Source organism: Austrofundulus limnaeus, unplaced genomic scaffold (assembly GCF_001266775.1).
Source record: "Austrofundulus limnaeus strain Quisiro unplaced genomic scaffold, Austrofundulus_limnaeus-1.0 Scaffold241, whole genome shotgun sequence".
Lineage (NCBI taxonomy): Eukaryota > Metazoa > Chordata > Actinopteri > Cyprinodontiformes > Rivulidae > Austrofundulus > Austrofundulus limnaeus.
The window spans coordinates 683,199-693,818 of NW_013952643.1; the positions used below are offsets into that span (position 1 = coordinate 683,199).

Here is a 10,620-nt window from a genome sequence, read left to right on the forward strand (position 1 = left end):
TGAATTCTGGTATATCACCCATAATGTTGTGTGCATTGCAATATTTTGAGCAAAACTGTGCTCTTACCCTGTTAATTGAACCTTCACACTCTACTCTTACTGGTGCAATGTGCGGTTAATGAAGTTTGGCCACCAGGCTGGTCCAATTTAGCCATGAAACCTCCCACACTGAAATGACAGGTGTTTCAGTTTCATTGTCTAACCCCTGTATATATAGATTGTAAGACCAATTTAACAGGGATTTCTTGCATGACGATCCAGAATGACTCTTTGTAAATAAAATCCGGATTTGTTATATTCTGCATCATCTGTTTAAATCAGTTTAAAACTACTTATTAAAGTATAATCCTAAACTGTCTCTTGACTGGTTCATGTCCTACCTTTCTAAAAGGACTGAACATGTTGCCTTAGGAGGAGCCAAGTCAAAGACTCACAGACTCACTTGTGGGGTTCCTCAGAGGTCCTTCATTGGTCCTACTATCTTCACACTATCCCAAATCTGCCACCAAGGAATATCCTTCTGTTGCTATGCTGATGACAATCAGCTTCATATAAAAATGGACATTCACCCATCTGCTTCTTCCTCTACAGTCTCCTCATCATTACTCTCCATACTCACCATCTGTCTAGAGGAGATGCAAAATAACTTTCTCCAAATAAACATCTCCAAAACTGAGGCTACGTTGATCGGCACTCCTCGTCAGGTTCAGTCCATCAGATTTCCTTTAGTATTACCTTTTCTGGACAGGACAGGACTGGACAGTTTGGCCCATATAGGTTTAGGGTGGCTGTGGTACACGTCAAGGTAGAGCAGCTGGCTTGGGACCCGAAAGTCACAGGTTCAACTCCCTGCCATGCCCACATGTTGTGGTGTCCTTGAGCAAGACACTCAACTTCCAACTGCTCTCCGGGTGCTTACATAGCTGCCCATTGCTCCACTTGGGTCTTTCTCATGTGTGATGGGTCAAATGCAGAACACAAATTTTGTCGTTGCATGGGAACATGCATTGATGACCAACGTGAATCCCATCCTATCCTATATAGAACACATGTGCAAAACCTCCTTTAATTTCATCAAAATACTGTCCATTGCTAGTCTTATTCCATCACTTTGGACACTCAAAAACTTCCCTTTGAATTTTCAAAATTGGAGTATCGCAAATTTTATTCTTTCTGGCATCTGAAATAAAAACCTTCAAAAACTCCAGTTCATCCAAAACAGTGCCACCAGACTTCTGAAAAAAAAATCACTTCACACCTACATTTACTTCATTGGCTTACAGTCCCTGTCAGAATCCAATACAAGCTCTGTCTTCTAACACACCTATGCATAAATGGCATTGCCCCCATCTACCTGTAAGTCCACGGCTCTGAGCTGTCGCTTATGCCATGCAACGAGGCTCTGGCTGAGGCAGCACATTTCAAAAGCCGAGACCTGCAGCCTTTTGCACCTAGATTTTCCTGAATTTTTTTTAGCTGGAGGGTTAAGAGGGACTGGGTATCACAGAGGTCAGCAGAAGGATGGGGATGAGGCATTTTGCCAAAGAAGGGAAGTCTGTGGATGTGTGTCTATATGTCTTATATTGTGTAAACATATTTTGACACTATATTCTACTTATGAGGACATTTTGTCATTATGTGGACATTTATGTACCTAGTCCACACAATGGAAAAACCCCATGTGAAGGTCAGGGGTTAAGTTTAGGTCTAAGGTATGAGTTAAATTTAGGGTAGGGTTAGGTATGTGCCTGTTAGGTTAGGCTTAGGGTAAGGGATTAGGATTAGACTATAGAAATTAATTGAAACAATCCTTGATTTGGTCTTCAGATTTCAGGCTTCAACGGAGGTCAGAGGTACAGTAGATGATACTGTGCTCAGGGGAACAATCAGGATCCAGAGGTGTGTGGAGCAGGCAGGTGCAGAGTCTGAGTATTTGACTGTCTTACAGAATTTGACTTCAGAGTGACAGGAGGATCCAGGGAACAGACAGGAGAACCAAGGAACCAGAGAACTTGAAGCAGAATGACAATTGATAATTAGTCACGGTTGCTGCTCTGTGCCCCATCAGGAAACTAGAGTTAAGTAGAGTTGAGCTGATGAGAATCACTTGTTGGTGATGAGCACCGGGAAGCATTTGCATATAACATAATGTTCAGCAGATGGAGACAGAACCACAGGTACCGACTGGAAAATTACTTGCAGCCCTTAAAGCGGACATATGCAATATTCACTTTTTAGCCATTAAATACATTTTGTCGTGTACATGGAGTCAAGAGAAGTGCAGGAAAGTTGAATTTAGTCGATCCCAGTGCTGCAYAGAAATCTTTATATTTTGTTTGGGTCGTAGTTTTCAGCCCTTTCAGTTTTCTCTTTTTCCTATGACGTCTGAACTATTACATCAAACTATTTGCAACAGAATTGCTAAATAAGGTCTGGATTTACCATTTACAATTTTTAAATCTCCTCTGGCTCCAACATGTAAGGTTGGATGAACAAATCTGCCTTTGTTGACATCTTTTAATTCGTTTGTAAATAAAAAGTTTTTGTGCTGCTAAATAGTTTCTCCTATCCTGTACAATGCTCCTGTAAAGTCTCTGCTATCAAACTATAATGTGGAAGCTGAAGGGAAGAAACCCCCTAACCGTATATCGCCATTTGTATCATATTTGCTACGCAGGATTCTGTGACCTATATTTTATCAATGTGATCAATTTTTTTCCTCAAAAACCTGTTGTACATCATTTGAGACCTGTATTCTGCCCTCTGGTGGATTATCAATGTACTGCAGGAAGTGGAACTTCTGTTTTTTTTTTATTTTGTATTTTTGCCTTTTCAAAGTGTCTTCTGACTTGAGGTCATCCACACGATTTTTTCAGGAAAACTTTTGCTAATTTTGGAGAAATTAGAGTCTTTTTTCTGCTTCGGCTGAAAAATTGGGGGTGGGGAGAGGGACGACAGAGGGCGCAGATATTGGAAGTGGGGGGGGGAGACGTCCCACCCAGTGCCTATGGCGGTTGCGCCCATGCTAACATTCCTCCTTTCCTTCTAAATTCAAATTCAGTTTTTTTATATAGTGCCAAGTCACAGCATACGTTGTCTCAGGGCACTGTACATAAAAAGAACAATCTAAAGAAGAAGCCAGCAGGCTGCGTTGAATCACTTCATCACTTTACCAAATCCTTGGACTCCAAAGTGATTCACACTATAGTGATTGTTGTAGTCTAGAAGTCATCATGCTCTTTGAAGGTATTTCTGTATTAGCATGTTAAACCTGTTTTGTTATCTGTTGCTTTGTGTGTTTTTGCAAAAACAAGCAGACTGCTGTGACGGCCCTGCTGCTAAGTTAATTGCAGCCAGCTGCCGCCTATTTCCCTAATTGTGCTTCCTCACCAGGTCATCCTTAAGGAGTGTGGCCTGTACCTATTTGAAGCGCGCACCTGGAGTGCTGAGTAGCGCTGTGTGGCTGGCGAGTGCTCTGAGGTTCATCGCTCAGCGGCTTGTGATCGCTCTGTGGCTGTTGGTGGTTGGTGCTGTCGGTCTACTGCTGCTGCTCTCATTCGGCGTGCCTCACGCACATCGACCTCGTTTGCTGACGACGTGGGGGATATTGGCACATTCACGTTAACGTTACTGAACACGACCACTTCACTGGGCGCTGGTGCCCAGACCTGCTGCTTCCTCTCTGCTGCCGGGAGAGGAGCGACATCCTGCTGACGTGCGGATGCCGAGTCGGGGTTTTCAGAGCTAGAGAGAGGACACTGAAACGCAGAGGTGCACGGAGGACACGACGGTGGTCGAGGGAACCAGACCACAGACTTGCGCATAACAGGTGGAACGTAAACCTGGACCACAGACTTCAGAGGGTCCAGCTTGGTGAGAAACGTCCAGCGCATTCGGGAGCTACGGAGCACCAAACCGGACCAACAAACTCACCTAATCCTAGACAAAACTTTAATAAATACCTTTTTTAAGGTTTTAAAACTAGCTCTTGAGCCGGGTCGTAACATATACGGGGGCTCGTCCAGTCCTAAATAAAATACGTATGTGAGCTCGTTCGTATAAGCTAACATATACATGGGGGCTCGTCCGTTCCTAAATAATATAGGGRGCTCGTTCGTATTGGCTAACATATATGGGTCCAGTCATAAAAATATTTGTACTCTTACTCATAATAAACATGTCTCATTCATTGCTTAAAGTCCATAAGATAACGTATATGTGTGCTCCTTCTAAGCTAAATTGTGTGGTGAACTTATTTAAGTTGACTGTTTTTCTACCGACTTTACTGAAAACTAACGTGTTTTCTTTTTCATGTACTGTCCCTACGCCAATGTTGTTTGGGATGTGGTTCGTCTGTTTTGCCGACGCCATCTTGGGTAGAGCGCCATCTTGTCAGACAACATCAACACGCTGTTTACTCAAGACAGTTTGGGTGTTTTGTTGGGTGAGTTACTTTTTCTTATACTTGGTGACTGTTAAGTGTAACATTGTCTCCTGTTAGGCACAGTGGTGTTTGCTGCTTCATGCTGCACCATTTTTGTTTTACTAGTGTCGTGGCGAGTGGTTAGTGTTTGCTCACAGCATTCTCGGGAGCATTCCAGAGGATTTTTCCTTAAAGGAAATCTTTATGGTTTTGTGCTTAATCTGCCCACCACAGACCCACGTGAAGAGTGAGGTTAAATTATAGAGGGAAAGTTGTGCAAATAAATAAAAATAAAACTTGTTCAACATGGAGTTCAGTTTAGATGACTTTWTAGCAGATCCATGTGTGGATAAACTTTATGAATGTAGAAAAAATGATTTAATAGCTATTGCCACACATTTTGCAATTCCCATATCAAAACAAGACAAAAGAAATCATTAAAAACAAGGTTTTTCGTCTTTGGTGGAACAAGAGAATTTCTCCAGCCGAAACAGTGTGTGAGAGTAAAGTAATGTCTGATGTCAGAAGTGCATAAACTCAAGTTACAGCACAAGCTGAAACTGAAAATGAACTGAAAGAGGCAGAGTTAAAAGTTAAAAAAGAGTTACGGCTTAAAGAGGCTGAGTTAAAGTATGAACAGGAAAAATTACAGTTTTCAGGTGCGTAAATTAGAGTTGGAAAAGGCTGATAGAAGTGATCCAACACAGGCTTCTGTTCAAAGTGACAGTTCAACTACTCCAGTGTTTGATGTAAATAAATGCATTCGTTTGATTCCGCCTTTCAAAGAATTGGATGTTGACAAATATTTTGTACTGTTTGAAAGAGTGGCAACCACTTTGGGTTGGCCTAAAGATGTCTGGACTTTGTTACTGCAATGTGTATTTACTGGTAAAGCCCAGGAAGCATATGCATCTTTATCAGCTAATGACAGTTTGGATTATGATAAAGTTAAAAAAGCTGTAGAGAAAGCATATGAACTTGTCCCAGAAGCTTACAGACAAAAGTTTCGTGGTTTGAGAAAAACAGAAAATCRGAGTTATGCAGAGTTTGGTCACAGCATTTCCACATCATTTGATCGTTGGTGTACATCACAAAAAGTAACTGCTTTTGACGAATTGCGTCTGTTGGTTTTGTTGGAGCAGTTTAAAAACTGTCTTCCAGATAACAACTTATCTCAATGAACAAAAGGTGACAAAGTTGTGTGATGCAGGTGTTTTGGCTGATAATTTTGTGTTGACACAAAGATTATTTTGGCAAACAAGAACATAGACCAAGTAGTCAAAATGTACACAAAGACAAGTGGTCATTTAATGGTGAAAAACGTTCTGAACAAAAACATGTTCAGAAAGTTTTGTTCAACGTAGTGACAGGTTTTGCACTCACTGTAATAAATGTAGTCACATCAGATCAGACTGTTTTCTACTTCAACGACAAGCTAAATCTACAGGTTACAAACCGAARGCAGTTGGTTTGGCAGCTCCGGTTGAAAAAGTGTTCAAGGAGAATAAGATAGTTGAATCTTCTGATATCAGTGTGCCCTATTTGCCATTCATTCGAGATGGATGTGTTTCTTTACAGGGTGGTAAAGACAAGGTTCAAGTTAAGATATTGAGAGACACAGGTGCTTTTGACTCRTTTATTCAAGCTGATGTTTTGCAGTGGACGAAAGACTCTGACACAGGTACATGTGTTCCTATMAGAGGAATGGGTATGAACATACTGTCAGTTCCATTACATAAAGTGCAGTTAGAGTGTGAACTATTTACTGGAGAAGCATTACTTGCTGTACGTCCAGCCTAGCCTATGGAAGGTATTTCAATCATCTTAGGTAATGGTTTGGTGGGTGATCGTATGTGGTCAGAAAAAACTCAAAATACTGAATCAGTTCAAGAAATAACTACAACAGAACCACAGGTGATTTATCAAACTGATGAAAATGAAAGAGTTTCCTGAGGTGTTTGTTGCTTGTGCAGTGACGCTCTATGTCAAAACAAAAAGAACAAGAACAGAAGGAAAGATCAATGAAAGTACCTTTGCCTTTGTCTAACTTTCCTATGTTTGTTTCTCGCAGTGAACTYGCAGCGGAACAAAAGGCAGATACTACTTTGAAAACACTGCTTGACAACGTCCGTCCTTACTCTGAGTTGATCGAGTGTTCATGGTTTGTTCATGCAAGAAGGTTTATTGGTGAGAAAATGGGTACCACATTTAGAGATGTTGGGTAGTCCAATTTTTCAGATTGATGTGCCACATAAATACAGAACAGCCATTTTAAAAACGGCTCATGATGAATCTGGTCATTCTGGAGTGAAAAAAACGTACGACAGTGTTGCGACATTTCTTCTGGCCTCGTCTTAAACGAGATGTATCTGGTTACATTAAAACATGTCATGTTTGTCAGTTAACCTCCAAACCCAATCAAACTTTGAAACTGGTTCTGTTGGCTCCGATCGAAGCAAAATCAGAACCATTTGGCCATCTGGTGGTAGATTGTATTGGGCCTTTGCCTAAATCAAAGTCAGGTTCAGCTTATTTGCTTACAGTTAAGTGTCAGACTACATGTTATCCAGCAGCGTATCCATTACGTTCAATCACAGCAAAATCGGTTGTCAGAGCATTAACTCAGTTCTTTTCAGTCTTTGGTATCCCAAAAGTTGTACAGTCTGACCAAGGTACTAATTTTACATCTAACTTGTTCAACCAAGCATTAAAGCAGTTACGAGTACAGCATGTTAAAGCTTATCATCCGGAAAGCCAAGGTGTGTTGGAAAGGTTCCATCAGTCACTTAAATCATTGCTACGTGCTTATTGTTCAGAGTTAGGTCRTGACTGGGAGGAAGGTTTGCCATGGTTGATGTTAGCTGCCAGAGAGGTAGTGCAAGAAAGCACAGGGTTTAGCCCTAAGGAGTTAGTCTTTGCACATAAAGTGAAAGGACGTTTAGCTGCGGTGGCAAGTGATTTATTGCAGTCTGATCCTCCAGCTAATATGGTGGATTATGTAAATGGTTTTCGTAAGTGTCTGTACACAGCCAGAGAGTTGGTAAAAGACAAGTTAACAGCTTCTCAATCTAAAATGAAAGTTCTGTTTGACCGAAAGTCTGAGGACAGATCATTCTTACCTGGTGATCAAGTCTTGGTTTTGAGTACGGTTATCACATCTCCTTTTCAAGCTAAGTTTACTGGTCCGTACACTATCCTTGAGAAACTGACAGAACAGAACTACCTAGTTTCAATGCCAGAGCGGAGAAATAAACAGCAAGTGTGTCATGTCAACTTACTGAAAGTATTTCAAACGTGATCCTGAATTACAAGATCCTGTTGATACTTTGCTGAGTCCAGTTGGTGCCTCAGTAGTTTAATCTGTCTGAAACAGTTCAAGTTAATACCGAACATGAAGGTTTTCCTAGGTGGTAAACTTAAAAATTCAGAAGCATTACGGAATCTGAATGATTTACTACAACACTTATCTAAAGATCGTGCAGACGAGTTAAGTTCCTTAATTAATGAATATTTGTGTTTGTTTTCAGATACGCCAAGTCAGACGCATCTCATAGAGCATGACATACTGTAGACTTGGAATACACAAAGCCTGTAAGACAGAGGTTTTACWGAGTCAATCATGACAAAAAGAAGTGTTTGGTCAAAGAGGTTGCTTATCTCCTGAACACTGGTATGGCTAAACCAAGTCATTCTGGTTGGTCATCACCGTGTATTTTGGTCCCGAAATCTGATGACACTTTTCGTTTTTGTACGGACTACCGGAAACTTAACTCGGTCAYGAAAACAGATAGTTTCCCTTTACCTCGAATGGATGATTGCATTGATCAGGTCGGCTCAGCTACTTTTGTTAGCAAATTCGATCTGTTAAAGGGTTATTGGCAGGTACCTTTGACAAAGCGTGCATCGGAGGTGTCGTCYTTCATAACACCTTCTGGCTTGTATCAATTTACAGTGATGCCGTTCAGATTGAAGAACGCGCCTGCAACCTTTCAACGTCTGATCTTGGTGATTGGTGACATGCCTGGCTGTGCGGTATATCTCGAYGATGTTGTGGTCTACTCAGACACATGGGAGCAACATCTCCAGCGCATCACAGAGAGCTATTCCAGAGGTTGGCAACAGCGAGACTCACTGTGAACCTGTCTAAGTGCGACTTTGGTAAGGCTACAGTCACTTACCTGGGCCATGTGGTCGGACAGGGTAACATCTGTCCTGTAGCGGCCAAGGTGGAAGCTATTCAGAAGTTCCCTGTTCCCCAGACGAAGAAGGAGCTAATGCGCTTTCTTGGTCTGGTGGGACATTGCAGAGGTTTCTGTAGGAATTTCTTCATCATTGTGGCTCCACTAACAAATCTGCTTCGCAAACAGGTCAAGTGCGAGTGGTGTCAGACATGCCAGACAGCCTTCGAAAAAGTCAAAAGTCTCCTGTGCGTGTCCCAAGTTTTGGCAGCACCGTGTTTCACCAGGCCCTTTACACTGTATATTGATGCCAGTCAGGTGGGCACAAGTGCCATGCTGACACAAAGAGATGAGCTGGGAATTGGCAGGCCAGTCTCATATTTTTCTAAGAAGTTCAATAAACAACAACTGAATTACTCAGTTGTAAAAAAGAAACGCTGGCCTTGATCCTTGCTCTCTCCCATTTCGACGTTTACTTGAGTGGTGGGAACAAAGTGGTAGTCTACACAGACCACAACCCACTCACTTTCTTAGCTTCTTTAAAATGTCCCAACCAGCGACTCATACGCTGGTCGTTGTTCCTTCAGTCGTATAACTTGGACATTAAGTGTATTAAAGGAAAGGACAACATTGTGGCTGATGCATTGTCACGCGCACCAGTCTTGTAAATAGGGTTTAAACTGGGGGAAGAAAAAAAAATGGGATTTTGGGTTGCCATTCACTTGTGGTGTTTTTGTTAATTGCTTTGCTTTTCTTGTTTTCCAGTTAGTTTCTGAGTGCACCAGTTGCTGACGATGGGACAAGTTTGGGACTGCGGTGACATTGACACATGGGTGATGGTGTTTTTTTTTTTGTTGTTTTTTGTTTTTGTAGATAGTTTTTCTAGTTTGTGGTTTAGCGCAGGGTTCAAGATGGAACCAGCTTTTTTATGGTGGGGGGTGTGATGGCCCTGCTGCTAAGTTAATTGCAGCCAGCTGCCGCCTATTTCCCTTATTGTGCTTCCTCACCAGGTCATCCTTAAGGGGTGTGGCCTGTACCTATTTGAAGCGTGCACATGGAGTGCTGAGTAGCGCTCTGTGGCTGGCGAGGGCTCTGAGGTACATCGCTCAGCGGCTTGTGATCGCTCTGTGGCTGATGGTGGTTGGTGCTGTCGGTCTACTGCTGCTGCTCTCATTCGGCGTGCCTCACGCACATCGACCTCGTTTGCTGACGACGTGGGGGATATTGGCACATTCAAGTTAAAGTTGCCAAATACGACCACTTCACTGGGCGCTGGTGCTCAGACCGGCTGCTTCCTCTCTGCTGCCGGGAGAGGAGCGACATCCTGCTGACGTGCGGATGCCGAGTTGGGGTTTTCGGAGCTAGAGAGAGGACACTGAAATGCGGAGGTGCACGGAGGAGACGACAGTGGTCGAGGAAACCAGACCACAGACTTGCTCGGAAAAGATGGAACTAAAAACTGGACCACGGACTTCAGACGGTCCAGCTTGGTGAGAAACATCCGGTGCATTCGGGAGCTAAGGAGCACCAAACCGGACCAACAAACTCACCTAATCCTAGACAAAACTTTAATAAATACCTTTTAAGGTTTTAAAACTGGTTCCACTGTGTCGTGCCTTCACATATGTTATGGCTCTTGAGCCGGATTGTAACACTGCGCCTGGAAGGGAAGCGAGTCTTATGCATCAGAAACATTCTATAATTCTTACACCGCTGTTTCAATTACACAAGATGTTTTCAGTTTCACATGCAAATTGCTTGTTTTCCACTCGCATGAGAGTGATCAGCCAAGAGCTGAAAACTCCAGATTGCCCCTGTAATTAAAACTTGTTCTGTAACTTGTTATTCCTGATTCCACTCCCTGCTTGCTGACAATAAAAAGACAAGGCTTTGCACACAGGACCTTAGAATTAGTGAGAACTGGCAGAAACAGCTCAGTGCTCATGACTTCTTTTGCAAAAGTAACGTCAGAAAACTCATACCTTTGTCTCTGGTTCTCTTTTATTTAAGGTTTATCAT

The 10,620-nt window shown here is 42.4% G+C and overlaps 1 long non-coding RNA gene across 1 annotated transcript; it reads left to right on the forward strand.

Annotated features, from left to right (window-relative positions):
• Positions 1-4,194: 4,194 nt before the first annotated feature.
• LOC106525783 (uncharacterized) lies at positions 4,195-10,200 on the forward strand. Its single transcript, XR_001311172.1, has 2 exons — positions 4,195-4,444; positions 9,612-10,200. It is a non-coding gene; the product is annotated as an uncharacterized LOC106525783 (long non-coding RNA).
• The last annotated feature ends 420 nt before the right edge of the window (positions 10,201-10,620 follow it).